This window comes from Hyla sarda, chromosome 3 (genome assembly GCF_029499605.1).
Source record: "Hyla sarda isolate aHylSar1 chromosome 3, aHylSar1.hap1, whole genome shotgun sequence".
NCBI lineage: Eukaryota > Metazoa > Chordata > Amphibia > Anura > Hylidae > Hyla > Hyla sarda.
In genome coordinates this window covers 442526153-442550046 of record NC_079191.1, presented here as the reverse complement: position 1 = coordinate 442550046, position 23894 = coordinate 442526153, and the positions used below count along the sequence as shown (strand labels likewise).

The window sequence follows — 23894 nt, the reverse complement described above, 5'->3', positions numbered from 1 at the left end:
TGTCACATGACAGTGGTTCACATGACTAACCTCTATACATTTGTACAACTTTATGTATAATGAACAATATGTACACAACACATTTACAATGCATTTACTGAAAGTGAGCAAGGGGTGAGCCCTGCAGGAGAGCCCTATGGACTGCAGGGACTCTTCCAGAGGGGACCTAGAGATGGTACCGGGACACTACAATCCCTCATGGCGAGACCCGGAGGGAACAGGTCACATCAGGGCAGCCATTGAGCTGGTTTGGGTGCCAGCCCCGGAACGCCCCGGAGCACCTACTCCTCCATTCCTACCAGTGGACTGGCTGATAAGAACAGATACTACGCTTCATCTAAGCCAAAAGGCCGAGACGGGGGATGAGTCAAAACAGGACATAAACAAAGTATCTCCCATGTTACGTCTTTCATCTCCAGTCATCTGATCTGGGGCAGGTGAACCGTGAGTAAGGACACTACACGTACATCAGGGACTTATCAAACGTTTCCTTCTTGTCTGAAAACATGGCCCTCAAGAAAAGCCCGAGTTTCCTTCTGGAGTCTTTGCCAAGAGACCTGACGCAGGAGCCTGATCCTTCCTGTTTTGGAAGAAGATTTCCAGAAAACAACTGCGGCCCAGTTCAGGAATTCTGAGTAGCATCAAATCTTGTTTCGAGGGACTTCACTGATATACGAGATGTGTAGAAAGGTCAGTCCAAAGTATTCAAGAAAGGCACAGGGGGTCCGGGGGGCCACATAAGAAGACACCAGTATGAAGGGCCCATGGATGGTGATGGCCTCTGATATTCTACAGGGATCAGATTGTTTTCTTACCCAGAATGTAAGTACCATAGGTAGGGTGGCCGCCCCCTTTCTTGCAAAAAATAATAAAAAATACCGGCCATGCTAATTTGCATAATTAACTCTACATATGCGTGACATCACAGGATTCACATATGCGGGGGGAAATTTTGACCTGCATTGGGGGAGATTTATCAAATTCTGTGCACAGGAAAAGTTGACTAGTTGCCCATAGCAACCAATCAGATCGCTTCTTATATTTTTGACAAGACCTCTGCAAAATGAAAGCAGTGATCTGATTGGTTGCTATGATCTGATTGGTTGCTATGGGCAACTAGTCAACTTTTCCTCTGCACAGGTTTTGATAAATCTCCCCCATAACTTTTTTATTTCTCCTTATACGCATCCTGTATGAGGGTCATTTTTTGCGCCCGATCTGTAGTTTTTAGCAGAACCATTTTTGTTTTTATGTGACTTATAAATCGCATGTTTTTTTAAATTAAATTCAAGAGTTGCAGTTAGCTACTAACTACAACTCCCAGCATGCCCTGATACAGCCTGTGGCTCAGCGGCTGCCCCAAACGAAAACTACAACTCCCAGCATGTTGGACTATATAGTATAGGTCAGTGTTTCCCAACCAGGGGTGCCTCCAGCTGTTACAAAACTACAACTCCCAGCATGTTGGACTACATAGTAGTATATAGTATAGGTCAGTGTTTTCCAACCAGGGGTGCCTCCAGCTGTTGAAAAACTACAACTCCCAGCATTTTGAACTAAATAGTAGTGTATAGTATAGGTCAGTGTTTCCCAACCAGAGGTGCCTCCAGCTGTTGCAAATCTACAACTCACAGCATGTTGGACTATATAGTAGTATATAGTATAGGTCAGTGTTTCCCAACCAGGGGTGCCTCCAGCTGTTGCAAAACTACAACTTCCAGCATGTTGGACTATATAGTAGTATATAGTATAGGTCAGTGTTTCCCAACCAGGGGTGCCTCCAGCTGTTGAAAAACTACAACTCCCAGCATGTTTGACTATATAGTAGTATATAGTATAGGTCAGTGTTTCCCAACCAGGGGTGCCTCCAGCTGTTGCAAAACTACAACTCCCAGCATGTTGAACTATATAGTAGTATATAGTATAGGTCACTGTTTCCCAACCAGGGGTGCCTCCAGCTGTTGCAAAACTACAACTCCCAGCATGTTGGACTATATAGTAGTATATAGTATAGGTCAGTGTTTCCCAACCAGGGGTGCCTCCAGCTGTTTCAAAACTACAACTCCCAGTATGTTGGTCTATATAGTAATATATAGTATAGGTCAGTGTTTCCCAACCAGGGGTGCCTCCAGCTGTTGCAAAACTATAACTCCCAGCATGCCCGGACAGCCGTTGGCTGTCTGGGCATGCTGGGAGTTGTAGTTTTGCAACAGCTGGAGGCTCGCTGGTTGGGAAACACTGGTATAGTATGTGATGCAATATTCCGGGAGTTAGAGTGTTTCCCAACCAGGGATGCCTCCAGCTGTTGCAAAACTACAACTCCCAGCATGTTGGACTACATAGTAGTATATAGTATAGGTCAGTGTTTTCCAACCAGGGGTGCCTCCAGCTGTTGAAAAACTACAACTCCCAGCATTTTGAACTAAATAGTAGTGTATAGTATAGGTCAGTGTTTCCCAACCAGAGGTGCCTCCAGCTGTTGCAAATCTACAACTCACAGCATGTTGGACTATATAGTAGTATATAGTATAGGTCAGTGTTTCCCAACCAGGGGTGCCTCCAGTTGTTACAAAACTACAACTCCCAGCATGTTGGACTACATAGTAGTATATAGTATAGGTCAGTGTTTCCCAACCAGGGGTGCCTCCAGCTGTTGCAAAACTACAACTCCCAGCATGTTGGACTACATAGTAGTATATAGTATAGGTCAGTGCTTTCCAACCAGGGGTGCCTCCAGCTGTTGCAAAACTACAACTCCCAGCATGTTGGTCTATATAGTAGTATATAGTATAGGTCAGTGTTTCCCAACCAGGGGTGCCTCCAGCTGTTGCAAAACTACAATTACTAGAATGTTGAACTATATAGTATTATATAGTATAGGTCAGTGTTTCCCAACCAGGGGTGCCTCCAGCTGTTGCAAAACTACAACTCCCAGCATGCCCGGACAGCCAACGGCTGTCCGGGAATGCTGGGAGTTGTAGTTTTGTAACAGCTGGAGGCTCGCTGTATGGGAAGCACTGGAACAGTATAAAGTGCAATATTCCGGGAGTTGGAGAATAAATACAACCCATTTCATGCCCGGTATTTTTAATACAAAAATACCGTCTTGGTGGCCAAAATACCGTCTGTGCCGGTAAAATACTGGCCAGGTGGTGACCCTAACCATAGGGGCAACTCATGCAAATGCTATGGGGAACATGGATAAGTTGACCTCAAGTTTTAGAGATCAGTGGGATCAGCATCAACTCCAAGTACCTTATAGGAAATTAAATTGGGGGTTTATGATCCCTGGCATTCTAGTGGGAGTGTGTGATATTCCTGTGTACAGTGGGAAATGGTAAGATAATTCCATCCCTCGTTTTATATTCCCTTGTCTTCTAGGGATAGGTTGTACTCCTTAATGTCCTGTAGGAGTTTGTCAGGGGAGTCAATAATATTATGTCCTGTATTCCCTAATGCCCAGTGGGGTTTGGATACATCATATTCCCTCGGATAGTAAATAAGGGAACAAATATGGCATAAACATGACCACAGGAGATGCACAGCACGACAAAGACTTTATTGGGTGCACAGCTGGATAACGCGTTTCGGCACTATCATGTGCCTTCTTCAGGTCCACCGGGTAACCACATGTACTATATAAATATATAAATGTGTGATAGCCTGGTGGGGGGGGTGTAGGGCAGTTGGGGTGTTGCTGTAGTATATGAGGGGTTAATTTAACCCTTGTCACTTGTGACGCCAGGGTGAGGGTTAAAACTCTGTAGTGATGCTGGGCCTATCGCCACCCTTGCCAAGAGCGATAGGTGAGTGTAAAATAAATGGATTGTCCACAGCAGTGCTGAACTTGAAACTTGCAGGAATCTTTACTGAAGATTTTCTGTATATACAGTATCGGTAACAGTCCAGATAACAGAGTCTATATAGACAGCAGTGACTGACAGCTGCTTAGGACCGGAAAGTTCTCTTAAGATTAGGAGGATTGTACTTACATAGATCCGCTGGATTTAGGGGTTGGATTAGGTCCAGAGATCTTGCGGAGATAGCGTGGAATTGTAAGAACGATCCGTCTCTAGCGCAGGCCGAAGCCGCACGGCTTTGGGCCTAGTAATTGTCTTGAAAGCTGCGAAGGTCCTACCTCGTATAGAGTCAGCAACCCAAGAGAGAGACAAAATGGCCGCAGCTCCCTCATATGGGCAGGGGCCGGCCATTTTGGATTGGTCCCAATCAGCTGTTACTCACCGTTACAATGGATTGTGGGTGATCACCTGACTAGAACCACCAAAGGTCCTTTAGCAAACCATAGAGTTCTGTGATCCAGGTCACATGACCTGCAGGTCCTGCGACGCTAAACCAAGTGAGTATTACCATATACATATATTTATATAGATAATATTTATAAATATTAAGTTACCAAGGGGTGACTAGGGGTTAATTAGGGAAGCGAACCCCAACAGTCCTAGGGACTCTAACTTTGGGGACTAATAACTAAGGCACAGTATGAAATACGGTGCCGGGACACCACAAATGTATAAATGTAGTATATATACTATGAGGGTCACTTTTGCATTGCTTTTAAGAGTTACCCTCATAGTATATATGAGATACAGTTTTGTTATTTTAATTGCCTATAGTTATTCTAGTGGACCTGAGAAAGACACATGGTGGTGCCAAAACGCGCTGTCCAGCTGTATAACCAATAAAGTCTTTGGCGTCCCGTGCATCACCTGTGGTCGTGTTTATGCCAGTTTTTGAGCAGCGCCTCTAAGACGTATTTTTTTTTTTACTTTTTAACTATGCTTGTGCTGTTTGTCTGCCCATTTGAAGGGGTACTCCGCCCCTAGACATCTTATCCCCCTATCCAAAGGATAACGCCAAAGGATAGGGGATAAGATGTCTGATCGCGGGGGTCCTGAAGCAGGGGACCCCCGCGATCTCCGTGCTGCACACGGCGTTCATTTAGAGTATCGGATGCAGCTCCGGAGGGTTGTGACATCACGCCACACTCGTGATGTCACGGCCACGCACCCTCTATGCAAGTCTATGGGAGGGGGCGTGACGGCCGTCACGCCCCCTCCCATAGACTTGCATAGAGGGGGCGTGGCCGTCACATCACGAGCGGGACGTGACCGTGACGTCAAGAGCCTCTGCCCTGCGTCGCCAGTCATCCGGAACGGAGTGAAGTTCGCTCTGTGCACCGGATGTCTGGGGTGCCGCAGCTGAGATCGCTTATCGTGTGGGGGGTTGGGGGGATGATATTCCCTGGTGTCAGGTGGACAGTGCGGTATAAATAGGATTTTATATAGAGACTATTCACACAATCTATCCTTCCCTGACTGTGACCATTGTGACCCGGACTGTTCCCTCCTGACCGGCTGATATAAATCCCTGCACTTTTCTTCCATTGCTCTCAGTTATGGATGGAATTGTTGGCTTGAGGTGGATGATAATAAAATTCGATCTTTCTGTGTAAGGGTCCAGGGAAGTAGGATGTGGTTTTGGAGGAGAAGGTTACGATTGCTCATAGGATACATTTTTTTCCTCCCTGATGAGGTGTAGACAGGCCTGGTAGAAATGGTTATGGCTCTGTGTGTGTTACAGGAGCCGGCCCGGGCTTAGGAAATATTTTTATACGTTTCTGCTCTTTTCCTGACGACTTCTCAAAGCTGCCGCGTTCCCTCTGGAGATTTCACATGAAACTCGACCAATATTAATGTGTTCAGCAAAGAGGGGATGAGGCGTAAAAGAAATAAATAGCCTCCGAATAAATGAATCATGGACCGGCAAAATAAAGAGGAGAGAAAGGAAAAGAGAAGAGGAGAGAGAGAAGAGGAGGGAACAGAGATGTACAGAGAGAAGAGGAGATAGAGAAGAGGAGGAAACAGAGACGTTCAGGAGAGAAGAGGAGGGAACAGAGAGGTACAGAGAGAAGAGGAGAGAACAGAGACGTACAGGAGAGAAGAGGAGAGAACAGAGAAGTACAGAGAGAAGAGGAGATAGAGAAGAGGAGAGAAGAGGAGAGAACAGAGACATACAGGAGAGAAGAGGAGGGAACAGAGAACTACAAGAGAGAAGAGGAGAGAAGAGGAGGGAACAGAGACGTACAGGAGAGAAGAGGAGAGAGAGAAGAGGAGAGAGAGAAGAGGAGGGAACAGAGACGTGCAGAAGAGAAGAGGAGGGAACAGAGAGGTACAGAGAGAAGAGGAGAGAACAGAGACGTACAGGAGAGAAGAGGAGAGAACAGATAAGTACAGGAGAGAAGAGGAGGGAACAGAGAGGTACAGAGAGAAGAGGAGGGAACAGAGAGGTACAGAGAGAAGAGGAGAGAACAGAGACGTACAGGAGAGAAGAGGAGAGAACAGAGGCATACAGGAGAGAAGAGGAGAGAACAGAGACATACAGGAGAGAAGAGGAGAGAACAGAGAAGTACAGGAGAGAAGAGGAGAGAGAGAAGAGGAGAGAAGAGGAGGGAACAGAGACATACAGGAGAGAAGAGGAGAGAACAGAGATGTACAGGAGAGAAGAGGAGAGAACAGAGAAGAACAGGAGAGAAGAGCAGACAACAGAGAGGTACAGAGAGAAGAGAGAACAGAGAAGTACAAGAGAGAAGAGGAGAGAGAGAAGAGGAGAGAAGAGGAAGGAACAGAGACATACAGGAGAGAAGAGGAGAGAACAGAGAAGTAAAAGAGAGAAGAGGAGAGAGAGAAGAGGAGGGAACAGAGACATACAGGAGAGAAGAGGAGAGAACAGAGACGTACAGGAGAGAAGAGGAGAGAACAGAGAAGAACAGGAGAGAAGAGCAGACAACAGAGAGGTACAGAGAGAAGAGAGAACAGAGAAGTACAAGAGAGAAGAGGAGAGAGAGAAGAGGAGAGAGAGAAGAGGAGAGAAGAGGAAGGAACAGAGACGTATGGGAGAGAAGAGGAGAGAACAAAGACGTACAGGAGAGAAGAGGAGAGAACAGAGAAGTACAGCGAGAAAAGGACAGAACAGAGAAGTACAGGAGAGAAGAGGAGAGAACAGAGAAGTACAGGAGAGAAGAGGAGAGAACAGAGAAGTACAGGAGAGAAGAGGAGAGAACAGAGAAGTACAGAGAGAAGAGTAGAGAACAGAGATGTACAGGAGAGAAGAGGAGAGAACAGAGAGGTACAGAGAGAAGAGGAGAGAACAGAGACGTACAGGAGAGAAGAGGAGAGAACAGAGAAGTACAGCGAGAAGAGGAGAGAACAGAGAAATACAGGAGAGAAGAGGAGAGAACAGAGAAGTAAAGGAGAGAAGAGGAGAGAACAGAGAAGTACAGAGAGAAGAGGAGAAAACAGAGATGTACAGGAGAGAAGAGGAGAGAACAGAGAGGTACAGAGAGAAGAGGAGAGAACAGAGACGTACAGGAGAGAAGAGGAGAGAACAGAGAAGTACAGAGAGAATATGAGAGAACAGAGAAGTACAAGAGAGAAGAGGAGAGAACAGAGAAGTACAGGAGAGAAGAGGAGAGAACAGAGAAATAAAGGAGAGAAGAGCAGAGAACAGAGAAGTAAAGGAAAGAAGAGGAGAGAACAGGGAAGTACAGGAGAGAAGAGGAGAGAACAGAGAAGTACAGAGAGAAGAGGAGAGAACAGAGACGTACAGGAGAGAAGAGGAGAGAACAGAGAGGTACAGAGAGAAGAGGAGAGAACAGAGACGTACAGAAGAGAAGAGGAGAGAACAGAGAAGTACAGCGAGAAGAGGAGAGAACAGAGAAATACAGGAGAGAAGAGGAGAGAACAGAGAAGTAAAGGAGAGAAGAGGAGAGAACAGAGAAGTACAGAGAGAAGAGGAGAAAACAGAGATGTACAGGAGAGAAGAGGAGAGAACAGAGAGGTACAGAGAGAAGAGGAGAGAACAGAGACGTACAGGAGAGAAGAGGAGAGAACAGAGAAGTACAGAGAGAATATGAGAGAACAGAGAAGTACAAGAGAGAAGAGGAGAGAACAGAGAAGTACAGGAGAGAAGAGGAGAGAACAGAGAAATAAAGGAGAGAAGAGCAGAGAACAGAGAAGTAAAGGAAAGAAGAGGAGAGAACAGGGAAGTACAGGAGAGAAGAGGAGAGAACAGAGAAGTACAGAGAGAAGAGGAGAGAACAGAGACGTACAGGAGAGAAGAGGAGAGAACAGAGAAGTACAGAGAGAAGAGGAGAGAACAGAGACGTACAGGAGAGAAGAGGAGAGAACAGAGAAGTACAGGAGAGAAGAGGAGAGAACAGAGAAGTACAGAGAGATGAGGAGAGAACAGAGACGTACAGGAGAGAAGAGAACAGAGAAGTACAGGAGAGAAGAGGAGAGAACAGAGACGTACAGGAGAGAAGAGGAGAGAACAGAGAGAAGAGGAGAGAACAGAGACATACAGGAGAGAAGAGGAGAGAAAAGAGAAGTACAGAGAGAAGAGGAGAGAACAGAGACGTAGAGGAGAGAAGAGGAGAGAACAGAGACGTACAAGAGAGAAGAGGAGAGAACAGAGAACTACAAGAGAGAAGAGGAGAGAGAGAAGAGGAGGGAACAGAGACGTACAGGAGAGAAGAGGAGAGAACAGAGACGTACAGGAGAGAAGAGGAGAGAACAGAGAAGAACAGGAGAGAAGAGGAGAGAACAGAGACATACAGGAGAGAAGAGGAGAGAAGAGGAGGGAACAGAGACATACAGGATAGAAGAGGAGAGAAGAGGAGAGAACAGAGACATACAGGAGAGAAGAGGAGAGAACAGAGAAGAACAGGATAGAAGAGGAGACAACAGAGAGGTACAGAGAGAAGAGAGAACAGAGAAGTACAAGAGAGAAGATGAGAGAGAGAAGAGGAGAGAGAGAAGAGGAGAGAAGAGGAGGGAACAGAGACGTACGGGAGAGAAGAGGAGAGAACAGAGACGTACAGGAGAGAAGAGGAGAGAACAGAGACGTACAGGAGAGAAGAGGAGAGAACAGAGAAATACAGGATAGAAAAGGAGAGAACAGAGAAGTACAGGAGAGAAGAGGAGAGAACAGAGAAGTACAGAGAGAAGTGGAGAAAACAGAGACGTACAGCAGAGAAGAGGAGAGAACAGAGAAGTACAGGAGAGAACAGAGAAGTACAGGAGAGAAGAGGGGAGAACAGAGAAGTACAGGAGAGAAGAGGAGAGAACAGAGAAATATAAGAGAGAAGAGGAGAGAACAGAGAAGTACAGCAGAGAAGAGGAGAGAACAGAGAAGTACAGGAGAGAACAGAGAAGTACAGGAGAGAAGAGGACAGAACAGAGAAATAAAGGAGAGAAGAGGAGAGAACAGAGAAGTACAGGAGAGAAGAGGAGAGAACAAAGAAATAAAGGAGAGAAGAGGAGAGAACAGAGAAGTACAAGAGAGAAGAGGAGAGAACAGAAAAGTACAAGAGAGAAGAGGAGAGAACAGAGAAATACAGGAGAGAAGATAAGAGAACAGAGAAGTACAGGAGAGAAGAGGAGAGAACAGAAAAGTACAAGAGAGAAGAGGAGAGAACAGAAAAGTACAAGAGAGAAGAGGAGAGAACAGAGAAATACAGGAGAGAAGATAAGAGAACAGAGAAGTACAGGAGAGAAGAGGAGAGAACAGAAAAGAACAAGAGAGAATATGAGAGAACAGGGAAGTACAGAGAGAAGAGGAGTCCCCACGCGGGGGTATCCCCTGGAAAAATTCCTCCACGTTTGCTGTGAAAGGGCTTCTCCGTTGCGAGAATGAAATGGCTGAAACTTCTTGATTAGAAGGGGGGATTTTTTATACAATAAAAAATTTAATTAAGAAGGTGGACAACGCGTTTCAAAAGTAGAATCCTTTCTTCATTGTCGCAACGGAGAAGCGCTTTCACAGCAAACGCTGAGGAATTTTTCCAGGGGATACCCCCGCGTGGGGACTCCTGCTATTTTCTCCTACATTATTGCCACCGCCTGCCAGCGGTCTCGGCAAGAAAGCTGCTCCCGATCACCAACCGAAAAGAACTTTATCCCACCGGGGTCTCGAGGACAGCGGCACCCCTCTGCTCACCGTGACTCCAACTGCGCTCTGACCGCAAGGGACCAGTATACATCGAGGGGGCCACCACCACTGACAGCAGCTGCAACATCTGCCAGCGGACTGCATTTGGACATCCGGGACACACCAGCCGACGGTACCCGTCCCACAGAAGCAGCGCTCCAGAACGCCGACACCGGCTGGCACCCGCAGCACCGGGGACCAGCCAGAATATCGGCCAGCTGTTCCAGCGGTTAGCGGCCCCGGAACCTTGCCGCACACCAGCAAAAACGCTTCACAGAGTTGTGCCTGGTTGCAGCACAACTTTGAAAGGTGAGCAGAATAATCCCCCCCCCATTCCTCTCCCGACCTACCCCCCCTTTACCCCCTAGAATTAAAAGGGTAAAGGCACCATCAAGGCGCCATCTCTGTGTGTTTTTCTTTTTACATATTCTACCTAGAGAGAAGAGGAGAAAACAGAAATACAGGAGAGAAGAGGAGAGAACAGAGAAGTACAAGAGAGAAGAGGAGAGAACAGAAGTACAGGAGAGAACAGAGAAGTACAGGAGAGAAGAGGAGAGAACAGAGAAGTACAGAGAGGAGAGGAGAGAACAGAGAAATACAGGAGAGAAGAGGAGAGAACAGAGAAGTACAGGAGAGAAGAAAGCGGGGAAGAGAGAGAAGAGGGAGATCAGGGGAAAAAGTATAAGGAGCTATGAACAGTGAGAAGAGCAGAGATTAGGGGAGAGATCCGATGAGAGAGAAGAGAGCAGAAGAGAAAGCAGAGTAGAGGTCAGAGGAGAGAGAAGAGAGAATAAGAGAGAGCAGAGAAGAAAGGGAAAGAAAAAGAGAGAACAGAGGAGAGATCAGAGGAGAGATCAGAGGAGAGAGAAGAAAAGTACAAAGAGAAGTGAGCAGGACAGAGAAGAGATCAAGAAAAAGAAGAGAGAACATGGAAGAAAGGGAAAGAACAGGAGAGAACAGAGGAGAGCAGGGTAATACAGAAAAAAGAAAGCAATAGAGAGATAGAACACCCACAAGGTCCCCCTGCTCAAGAATGCACATGTACAGGCCCCTCTGAAATCTGCCAATAAACATCTGAATGATTCAGCCCATCCTGTACATGAGCTTTATCCAGAAAGGAGACCGTCGGGGCACTGCAGAATCTCAGTCCTTCTCTGTCCTCCCTAGTGTGTTACCAATTGTGTTCTTGGTGATTATGGTCCCAGCTGCCTTCAGATCATTGACCTGCTCTACCCTTGTAGTTCTGGATTGATTCCTTATTGTTCTCATAATCATTGAGATTCCATAAAGTGAGATCTTACATGGAGCCCCCTGAACGAGGGAGATTGATGGATATTATTTCTTCCATTTGTGAATTATGGCACCAACTGCTGTAAACTTCTCACTCAGGTGCTTGGCGATGATCTTGGCGATGGTCTTGGCGATGGTCTTGGCGATGATCTTGGCGATGGTCTTGGCGATGGTCTTGGCGATGATCTTGGCGATTATCTTGGTGATGGTCTTGGCGATGATCTTGGTGGTGGTTTTGGCGATGATCTTGGCGATGGTCTTGGCTATGGTCTTGGCTATAGTCTTGGCGATGGTTGTGGCGATGGTCTTGGCGATGATCTTGGTGATGGTTTTGGCGATGGTCTTGGCGATGGTCTTGGCGATGAGCTTGGTGATGGTTTTGGCGATGGTTTTGGCGATGGTCTTGGGGCTGGTCTTGGCGATGGTTTTGGCATTGGCCTTGTAGCATGTTCCAGCCTTTTGGAGGTCTACACTCTCTCCCCTGTCATCCTTGGACGGCTCTTTGGTCTTGGTCATGGTGGAGAGTTCGGAATCTGATTGACGGATTGATTTTTTGTTGTTGTTCTTATTTTGTCTTTCACTGTTTAAATAAACCGACCATTAAAATTATAGACTGATCATTTCTCTGTCAGTGCAAACCTACCAGATCAAATCAGTATCAGTACCAAATACTTTTTTCCTTCACTCTATATTTAAATAGAATCCAGGTAGAGGTGGGTATCAATGTAGATGGACCTGAATTCTAGGTCTGGATTACGTTGCTCATTATTTCTGATTGAAAACCAAAATTGCCTTAGACTTGGAGCCAATCTGACTGCTGCACATCTTTTATCTATTACACTCCCCCAAGAAGTAAATGAACCCCAGCAGCCTCAGAATTATTGGCCCCATTTTCCCCTTCATTTATACCGAATCGATGGCCATTGTAAGATGTAATGTACGTTGTACGATGGATTTGTACCACTGATTTAGGCTCAAGCATAATCTTGATTGCCTTTAAAGATGTACTCCGCCCCTAGACATCTCATCCAAAGGATAGGGGATAAGATGTGTGATCATGGGGGTCCCACTGCTGGGGACCCCTGTGATCTCCGTGCTGCATCTGGCGTTCGTTTAGAGTGTCGGATTGAGCGCCAGAGGCTCATGATGTCACGGCCGCACCCCACTCATGATGTCATGGCCGTGCCCCCTCATTGTAAGTCTATGGGAAGTCACACCCCCTCCCATAGACTTGCATTGAGGGGGCAAGGCCGTGACATCTCTAGCCTCCGCCCTGCATCACCAGTCATCCTACACGGAGCGAAGTTCACTTCGTGCACCGGATGTCTGGGGTGCCACAGCCAAGATGGGGACCTTATCAGACATCTTATCCCCTATCCTTTGGATAGGGGATAAGATGTCTAGGGGCAGAGTACTCCTTTAATACTTGTGTCTTCTTGGCGGGCAGAAGGGTCACTCGGGTCAGCATTGACCTCATCTACCTCCTGTATATACTGTAGGTCACAATCATCTGATCTTGTTACAATGTATCACTGAAGCATCGTCCTAGTGATACCACACGACACCATCATTTTCCATATGGTTACACAGCATGGTTCATCACTTTCCTCTTGTTGTGTTACATAGGACCAGCTGGGCAGGCGGGGGGCCGCCAGGAGGGGCCATTTCTTTAGTCCTTGTAAAATTTCCACAGAAACACGTAGTCCGGCCAGTGACAGCTGCAAGGTTCCAGTGAGTTTTCTTTAGATAACAATACAGAACCTCCGGGATGTTCATCGAGGTGATCGGCCTGTCAAGGTTTCCCAGGATGAAAAAAATGGAAACTGTAAAAGACGATATTGGGAGTTTTTACTGTCACCGTGAGTGGGAATTTCCATGAGTGGAAAGTGGAGATTAACCCTTTACTGGTTATTTGATATTGGTGCGCAATGAAAATTCGAATAAACCTGAGGATCTCTTTGCACATATATACGTCTGTATTACAGTCCTGGGCAAAAGTTGACAGATTTTAGTTTTCAGGCCATTTTCTGTTTCAGTGTTTTTTAGATGTTTTTGTTGAATGTTTCTATGGTTACTGAAAGACAATTAGAAGCATTTTATTAGTTATTACACTTTTGTTAACAAATACATCACGTTTCTGTGAAGATTCAATGTGTCCAGTACTGACTCTTCTTTTTCTTCTTCTCTAAGACTTCTGCAGTTCCCCCTGTCATGCTGGATATCATCTTCTGGGCCCAATCCTGACCTCTGACCTCCCATTCTTACCTCATCACTGCGCAGAGATTATAACAGTTTCTGTGTTTTTGTTTGTCCCCTCGCTTTTTAAGGATCTTACACAAGTTCTCTGTAGGACTGAGATCTGGGAAGTTTCCAGGATATTAATCCAGTTACAGCTGCACAGTCCTCTATATCCCCTCCCTGCACTCATCTCTATGATCATAGAGAGAACTGTGTGATCATACAGTTACAGCTGCACAGTCCTCTCTATGCCCTCCCTGCACTCATCTCTATGATCATAGAGAGAACTGTGTGGTCATACAGTTACAGCTGCACAGTCCCCTCTATCCCCTCCCTGCACTCATCTCTATGATCATAGAGATAACTGTGTGGTCATACAGTTACAGCTGCACAGTCCTCTATATCCCCTCCCTGCACTCATCTCTATGATCATAGAGAGAACTGTGTGGTCATACAGTTACAGCTGCACAGTCTTCTCTATGCCCTCCCTGCACTCATCTATATGATCATAGAGAGAACTGTGTGATCATACAGTTACAGCTGCACAGTCCTCTCTATGCCCACCCTGCACTCATCTCTATGATCATAGAGAAAATTGTGTAGTCATACAGTTACAGCTGCACAGTCCTCTCTATCCCCTCCCTGCACTCATCTCTATGATCATAGAGAGAACTGTGTGGTTATATATTTACAGCTGCACAGACCTCTCTATCCCCTCCCTGCACTCATCTCTATGATCATAGAGAGAATTGTGAGGTCATACAGTTACAGCTGCACAGTCCCCTCTATCCCCTCCCTGCACTCATCTCTATGATCATAGAGATAACTGTGTGGTCATACAGTTACAGCTGCACAGTCCTCTATATCCCCTCCCTGCACTCATCTCTATGATCATAGAGAGAACTGTGTGGTCATACAGTTACAGCTGCACAGTCCTCTCTATCCCCTCCCTGCACTCATCTCTATGATCATAGAGAGAACTGTGTGGTTATATATTTACAGCTGCACAGACCACTCTATCCCCTCCCTGCACTCCTCTCTATGATCATAGAGAGAATTGTGAGGTCATACAGTTACAGCTGCACAGTCCTCTCTATGCCCTCCCTGCACTCATCTCTATGATCATAGAGAGAATTGTGAGGTCATACAGTTACAGCTGCACAGTCCCCTCTATCCCCTCCCTGCACTCATCTCTATGATCATAGAGATAACTGTGTGGTCATACAGTTACAGCTGCACAGTCCTCTATATCCCCTCCCTGCACTCATCTCTATGATCATAGAGAGAACTGTGTGGTCATACAGTTACAGCTGCACAGTCCTCTCTATCCCCTCCCTGCACTCATCTCTATGATCATAGAGAGAACTGTGTGGTTATATATTTACAGCTGCACAGACCACTCTATCCCCTCCCTGCACTCCTCTCTATGATCATAGAGAGAATTGTGAGGTCATACAGTTACAGCTGCACAGTCCTCTCTATGCCCTCCCTGCACTCATCTCTATGATCATAGAGAGAATTGTGAGGTCATACAGTTACAGCTGCACAGTCCTCTCTATGTCCTCCCTGCACTCATCTATATGATCATAGAGAGAACTGTGTCGTCATACAGTTACAGCTGCACAGTCCTCTCTCTTCCCTCTCTGCACTCATTGTTACATCTTGGACTCCGGTCACTTCCCCTGGCCGTGTGCGCACTGTCCCCCCTCTCTCCTGCTGTCTGCGGGGCTGGGATTCGCACTGTGGGACATGCCCGCATACAAATCCCAGCCCGTCACTTACCCCGCTCCTCTGCTGCATCTGCTTCTGCCTCACAGCTCCGGCGCTCACGTCCCCATCTCCTAGGGCGCCCGCGCACCAAAGCTCTAAAATGTAAAGGGCCAGTACACCCATAATTATGTGAAACACCTGACACTATTCTATAAGTCCCTGCACCTCCCACTCTTCCCTGACAGATCTTCAGTGCCATTTGCCTGAGAAAGTGTTCCAATTGCCTGTTTTGCCATTCCCATGTATCCAGACCTTCCTGCTCCATTTTTTGACTATGAACCTTTGCCACGTGCCTTGACCTTCTGCCACGTTGACTACGCCACAGCCTTATCCTTCGGTACTTCGCCTTGCCCATTTACCTATGTGGCCGAGCTGTGTCGGAGGTAGCGACCTGGGTGTCGCCTGCCGCAGCAAGCCCATCTTGCCTTGCGGCGGGCTCTGTTGAAGACCAGCGGCACCTTAGACTCGGCACCTCGATACGGTCCAAGTCATCTGTCACACAGGTGGAGGATCCACTTCCAGCTTCGTGACAGCCTACATCCAGGTGTGTGAAAGCAAGATCCGGCCATGGATCCAACTGGGGTTCCTCTGCCAGATAACTCGGATCTTGCATCTATCGTGGTGCTCCAGTCACAGCAGTTGGCCCAGCAGGCACAGCAGCTTAACCAGCTATCCGCCATGATGCAGCAGTTGCTTTCTGCTCAGCAGCAACTGCCACAGCCTCAGCCTCCTCCTCCAGCTCCAGTACAGCCTCCCGATGCTGCGGTCTCCTCCGGAACCAAACTCCGTTTGTCACTTCCAGAAAAATATGAGGGGGATCCCAAGTCCTGTCGTGGTTTTGTGAGGCAGTGTTCCATGCACATTGAACTCATGACGGATCAGTTCTCCACAGAATGTGCAAAGGTGGCCTTCGTCATTAGTCTCCTTTCTGGAAGGGCTTTGGCGTGGGCAACCCCCTTGTGGGATCGCAGTAATGTCATCACTACTAATCTCCAGGCATTCCTGACAGAATTTCACACAGTCTTCGAGGATCCTGCTCGAGCCTCCTCCGCAGAGACAGCTCTGCTGAATCTTTCTCAGGGCAACTCCACTGTTGGCGAGTATGCCATCAGGTCCCGAACCCTGGCGTCAGAGTTGTCCTGGAATAATGAAGCTGTCTGCGCTACCTTCAAGAGAGGATTATCAAGTCAACTTAAAGATGTTCTTGCTGCCTGGGAGTTGCCATCTACCTTGAGCAACGAGAGGAACTACAAGAATGGGAGTCTGCACGACCTCAGCGCTTCCCTTGTCTGGCGCCAGTCTTCCACCAACCACCGCAACCTTCTACGTTGCCTCCCGCAGTGAAGGCTATGCAAGTGGATCGGTCTCGCTTGACCCTGCAAGAAAGGACTCGCTGACGAACCGAAAATCTTTGTCTCTACTGTGCCAGTGCAGATCACTTCCTTAAGGATTGTCCTCTGCGTCCTCAGCCCCAGGGAAACGCTCGCACCTAGGGTTCGTAGGAGAGGCCTCCCTAGGTGTGAATTCCTCCTCTCCACGCTTAGATTTAACAGTCCAGCTTCTTCTTCCCTCCAAAGAGACCATCTACGTTCTTGCATTCCTGGACTCTGGCTCTGCGGGAAACTTTATTGGTGCCTCCCTTGTGCATAAGTATCGTCTGCCAGTGTTCCGCCTCCTGAAACCCCTGTACATCTCTATGGTCAATGGAGAAAAATTGTACTGTACCGTGCTATACCGCACAGAACCCCTGTCCATGCAAGTAGGATTCCTGCATAAGGAGAACTTGTCCTTCTGCGTCCTCCCACACTGTACTTCTCCTTTCCTGCTTGGTCTGCCTTGGTTACAGTTCCATACCCCACAGCTGGATTGGAAAACTGGAAAAGTCCTACGCTGGGGTCCACATTGCAACAGCCAACTTCTAGACCTCTGCCTGGTCTGCCCTCTTTCCTCCAGGACTTTGCTGACGTCTTCAGCGAAAAGCAAGCTGAAGTATTGCCTCCACACCGTCCCTACGATTGCCCTATAGATTTACTGCCTGACACCACTCCTCCCAGGGGCAGAATTTACCTCTTGTCTGTCCCAGAAACTCAGGCCATGGCAGACTACATCCAAGAAAACCTTCAGAAGGAATTCGTCAGGAAGTCCTCTTCTCCTGCCGGATGCCAGGTTCTTTGTCAAGAAAAACGGTTCTTTGCGACCTCGTATCGACTACCATGGTTTGAATAAAATTACTGTAAAGAACCGCTTTCCACTACCTCAAATCTCGGAATTATTTGATTGCCTGAGAGGTGCCAGAATCTTCTCAAAACTTGATATACGTGGGGATTACAATTTAATTTGTATTAATAAAGAAGACGAATGGGAAACTGCGTTTAATACCCGTGATGGACATTTCGAGTATCTTGTTATGCCATTTGGACTCTGTAATGCTCCAGCAGTCTTTCAGGAGTTCGTCAAGGATATTTTTTGAGATCTTCTGTACTCCTGTGTCGTTGTCTATTTGGATGACATACTCATCTATTCGCCCAATATTCAATCTCATCGCTCCCACCTCTGCCAAGTCTTACAGCATCTCCGTGAAAATCGTCTCTATGCCAAACTTGAAAAATACACTTTTGAAAAGATCAATCTTCCTTTCTTGGGCTATATTGTTACAAGTCAAGGTCTCAAAAAGGATCCCGACAAGTTGTCTGCAGTTCTGGACTGGCCACAACCTTCTGGTTTTAAAGCAACCCAGCGCTTCCTTGATTTTGCCAACTACTATCGGCAAGTTTTTCCTCACTACTCCACTCTGGTAGCTCCCATCGTCTCGCTTACCAAGAAGACTGCTAACCCAAGAGTTTGGACTCCCGAGGCTGAAGAAGCTTTCAAACATTTAAAGTCTGCCTACGCTTCGGCTTTAAATCCTGCCTTGCGGCGGGCTCCGGTGAAGATGAGCGGCACCTTAGACTCCGCTCCCCGATATGGTCCGAGTCATCTGCCACACAGATAGAGGATCCACTTCCAGCTTTGTGACAGCCTACATCCAGGTGTGTGGCACTCATCTCTATGTGTGGTCTTACAGTTACAGCTGGACAGTCCTCTCTATCCCATCCCTGCACTCATCTCTAGAGGTGGGTTAGTATGACTTTTTCTAATACCCCAACAATTATTTTTTTTAATGCCAAAATATATTATTATATAATCCTTTGTTGCAGTTGACTGAGCAGATATTGTTTCATATGTATCCTATGGAAGACTACAGAGAGCGCATCGTGTAACTTTCCATGAATGGTGGCAAAACCTACTGTAAACCCAGCTCTGCTACATCTGTGTATCCCGTATCAGCTTTGACAATGGCTTTCCTCTCTTACTGGGTGAAAGATGATGGAAATTTTCACGGCTCCCGGTGGAAACTTTCCCAGATGCCCCTCCTTCAGGTAGGTCACCACTTTCCAGCAATGAAGGAGGAAGCGTCTACACAATAGATAATGCCGTATGAGGTAGGACGTTGTCTGATACATAAAGTAGCTTATTGTGGCAGCGTTAATCCTCCATAGCCTCCAGTAGTCAATTAACGTTGCAATGCGGATGGTGTCTCTGGCGAATAGATGTGGCTGCCGTAAAGGTCACCGTGTTTGGGAGCTGTAGTCATCGTAAAAATATGAGGATTAGTTCTGCCGCCAAAAACATGAGTAATAACAATACCTTGCAAGCCAGTATGTCGCCTCGGGCCAGGTTACCGAATGTAACGCAATGTTGGCTCCAGGCCAATGAAGAGTGGAAATCTTGACACATGTTGGCCCTGAGGATGTAAACATTGCATGTTGCCATCTCCGTGCACTTCTGGCACGTGCAGCCCCTTAGCTCACCTTAGACACATCATTCTATTGTCCAAACCAATGGTCTCCAAACTGTGGTCCTCCAAATATTGCAAAACTACAACTTCCAACATGCCCGGACAGCCGTTATCAAGAAAATGGCTCCTCAGAATAGCACCACTAGGGGTCCCCATACCTACTGGGACACTAACCAGTCCTGCCGCAGCCTCAGGCTTGTCCATGAGTCATAGACAAGAGATGATTAATGGACAAGGCTGCATGAGCAGGTGCGCCAATCACATCCCACCACCACAAGAAGGGACACGCCCCCTCCTACCACCACAAAATAGGGTCACGCCCCCCCAACCACAAGGTAGGGTCACGCCCCACCACCACCACCACAAGGAGTGACACACCCCTTCCCATCACCACAAGGAGGGACACGCCCTCTGCCACCACCACAAGGAGGGACACGCCCCCTCCCACCACCACAAGGAGGGAAACAGCCCCTCCCACCACCACAAGGTAAGGACACACCCCCTTCCCCTCATTGGATTTATAACCCTGTAAGCTAATGAAAAAATGTTTAATAATATGGAAAATAAAGGTCATTCACAATGAAGCTGCAGTAACACAAGGAGTCACCTCTGAAGATCTTCCTGGAACTATCACCTGAAAGGAAGGTAAATTCACACATATGACAGTCATTTCTGAAATTGCACCAAATTTATAGCCGACTTGCGCCTTTTTGGGAAAACCCAACCATGAAAAAAAGGAGTAAAAAAACACATACCAAGGGAATTATTCATAAATACCACCCCCCCCCCCCCCAAATTGTTGGAATCACAACATCAACCCTCATCATCCTCACAGAGCTTCAAGAAGATGAGATATGTGAATTTGAGGATCCGACTACACAAGGGTTTGTTTGTTGTCTGTTACCATGGAGATGCATAGTTTGAATAGAACAGGAACAAAGTGATGGAAAAGTTGCTTCATTTCATCATTAGATACATTGAGACTATTGGAGAAGAAAAAAAATGCGTAAAAAAAGTGGACACAGCCTTGTGAGAAATAACACAACTCTTACTGTTCTATTTAAATATAACATATACTCACAGTGAGTGGCCGGAGGGCCTGCGTACACCATTGCAACACCACTCTATGCAGACCTATGCATCTCCATGGTAACAGACAACAAACAAACCCTGGTGTAGTCTGACCATGAAATGATACTTCCAGCATCTTGCTGATCTACTGAATGTGGGAATGGGACATGGAGATGCATAGGTCTGCATAGAGTGGTGTTGCAATGGTGTACGCAGGCCCTCCGGCCACTCACTGTGAGTAATTTATATGTAACGTTATTGTCTTAGTACAATAAGCTAGGACCGTAAATCTAGAGGACATCACTAGAGAGCTCACATTCACGGGGAGGCAGGGAGGGGGCACTCTCGTGTCTCCCCGTCCTACCCCACCCCAGTACATCAGGAACCACCATCGCCCTGTACTCCCGGTGGGTGCGGCCCAGCAGTGATTCAGGGTGAACTCGACACAGATGACGTTACAGGGGTAGAATGATGCTTCTGGGTATGGCGGGCACCATGTTAGGATCCAACAGCCGAGTGTAAAATGCTAATGAACAAGTGGTAAAAAGGACGGGGCCCAGACATGAAGAGGATATCTCCACATTACAGCGGCCACGGGACCAGGACACGACTAAGAACACCCCCCCCTTTGCATACTGATGGCTGTCAACGGGAAAGCACTTGACATGACACAGGCCTGGTGGGAGAAGGGGGTGGGGATGGGTTTTGGGGAACTGTCTGTGTTAGTAACATACTACCAGATTTTATTAAAGAGGGGCACTCAAAGAAGCGCAAAAGGTGCCATGCCATTTTGCTTAGTCACAGCCCCATACCCAATAGTTGCCAAAGCACTAGTACACGGTGGCATCTGTGGTGCCTCATCCGGTGTCCATTGTTTGTGATCGCCAGACAGGGGAACGCAGCAAAATGTATTCCCCTGTCTGTGCCGGTCTGGAGAGTCCAAACATTCGGCGTCTAAACTGAGACGCCGAATGATTGTGAATGGTCCCAAATAAATGGGATCAGTTCTGGCTTCATTATCCCTCCGGACATATGTAAAGGAGGCCTCAGTGATTACAATGCAGTTACATCTAATGTCTCACAGGGGGCGTCTTCTATGATCAGAGTCTTTCTCTATCCAGCCCAGACTGCCGTGATGACTTCCTCCAGCCATCACTCGTATCCACTTCTGAATCCAGAAATCATGGGCCCATGGGCGCTACAGATTTTTCACACGGAATTAATTCCAAGCAGTATTCTGTTGCTCACAGCACACTGCGATAGTTCCCTAGCAGAAATCTCAATGCGGATCCGGATTCTGGCAGAATTCCCCCAGAAAAGCCCCTTGTCAGTGGGACTTCCAATTGCAGGGGTTAATTTCCAAGTCATATTTTGGTGGAAATTCACCCCGATTATGAGTGGTATGGATCTGCTGACCGAATCCGGCAAAGAAATTCTTTGTTGAATTTCCGTAGTGTGCATATACCCTTAGGCTCCTTAAAGGGGTACGTCACTGGCCAGCATTCAGAACATTTAGTTCCGAACGCTGTGTGCGCGCTGCAGTGGTTGTCCACGCCCCTTCATGACGTCACGTCACACCTCTCAATGCAAGTCTATGGGAGGGGGCGTGGCGGCCCATAGTCTTACATTGAGGGGGCGTGGTGTGACATCACAAGGGGGCGTAGCCGATCCCTGCAGCGTGTACACAGCGTTCGGAACTAAATGTTCCAAACGCTGGCCAGTGGACTACCCTTTTAAGCTTCCAGAACTTTCTGCCCCTCTATACAAATGATAATACCTCCCCCTTAGTGCCCTGCATAGTAATATTACTCCATTTTTATGCCCCACACATTCCCCCAAACAGCAGAAGTGCCCCCTTTAGACCTTTCACAGTAACAGTACCCCACACAGCAATAATGTTCCCTCCGTGCCCCCAAGCATTTACTGTGCCCCCCATGCATATAAAAATAAAAACATTTCTCTCCGTTCCTAAGCAGAGCCATTGCTGTGTCCTCTTTCTGAAAGATGTGATCGGCTGCTGGAAGTTACAACGTCGACTTAGAGGTGGAAGTGACCGGGCAGGGAGTCAATGGGGGGTATTCATTAAAGGGGTACTCCGACCCTAAGACATCTTATCTTATAAGATGTCTGACCGCGGGGGTCCCGCCGCCGGGGACCCCCGCAATCTTTCATTCGGCATCCCCCTCTTTGAGCTGCACGCCGCGCTGCCAGCTCACAAACTGCCGGGTGCCAACACGCCCCCTTCCATAGACTTGCATAGCAGGGGCGGGGGTGATGTCACATGGGGGCGGAGTCATGACGTCACGATACTCCAGCCCCGTGGTCGGCACCCGGCAGTTTGTGAGCTGGCAGCGCGGCGTGCAGCTCAAAGAGGTGGGTGCCGAATGCAAGATTGCAGGGGTCCCCAGCGGCGGGACCCCAGCGGTCAGACATCTTATCCCCTATCCTTTGGATAGGGGATAAGATGTCTTAGGGCCGGAGTACCCCTTTAAAAGTGGCGGTGGAGAATGTCTTTTTACTCCATTAATTCACGGGTTGGGAACTATGTACCTGCACCTAATTTATTACATTTGGTGCTGATCACATTTCTTACTTCATTACTCCACTTTGTATGACGATTCCTCTGCTACTTTTTGTTCGACTTTTTAACCTCTACGACAAATGTGTGACTTTATAATAATGCTTTCCACAGTCAGTTTCTAAGCCAACTGAGGACTGGTGTAGAATTGCGCCTAAATAAGCGTAGAAACACCAAAATATGCCGCAAACTGAAAAGTCGCAAATCAGAAATTCCTGACCACTGCATGATGTCAACTGAAGTCACGACTTTCTAAAAACAATTCTATTTGGTTTGGCGCAAAACATTGTCGCTAAAAACAACTGTACCAAAAATAGAGACAAACTACAGCCAAAATAATGGAGTACAAGGTTTTATACATATCCCTAAAAATGGCTCCACCACAGTATTCAGCTCAAATCCAGTTGAAAGGGGCCTGGGTAGGGGGCAAATGATGGGCCAAGATGGGGGAATGGGCCACAGGCTCTGTAGTGGGGCAGGAAGGAGCCCACCTTGGACAGTACCTGAAATCTGGGACAACTGATGGGTCTGTAAGTTAATATTAAGTTGTTCTGCCAAATTCTCCATTTAAACGTTTGCTAGTTGTGCCCTTGTCTACATAGAAGCGGAATATATAAAACTAAAGTGATTTTTTTTTTTAATAAAGACTTGATGAAAAGCCACTTTAATTTTCATTTCACATAAACTTGCACAATAAAAAAAATAGGTAAGGTGTAAATACTGAATAATAATAGATGCATTCCAATAATTTACCATCCAATAGTCTACAAAGGCCTCTAATCTGGTATAAGATAAACAAAATCCAATGATAAAATTGACCTGACTGGACTGGACTTCTTTTGACAAACTGCAGAATATTTATATTTATTTATTTACATTTAATATTTTATTATAATATATATTTATTTTATTTATTTATTTAATATTTTATTATCATAAATGTATCATATTTATTTACATTTAATATTTTATTATAATATATTACTAATATTTATTTACATTTAATATTTTATTATAATATATATTTATTTTATTTATTTATTTAATATTTTATTATCATAAATGTATCATATTTATTTACATTTAATATTTTATTATAAT

General features: G+C 46.6%; 1 pseudogene; it reads right to left on the bottom strand.

The window, feature by feature from the left end:
* Positions 1 to 248: 248 nt before the first annotated feature.
* On the bottom strand, positions 249 to 364 carry LOC130363372 (U2 spliceosomal RNA; annotated as a pseudogene).
* Between the last annotated feature and the right edge of the window lie 23530 nt (positions 365 to 23894).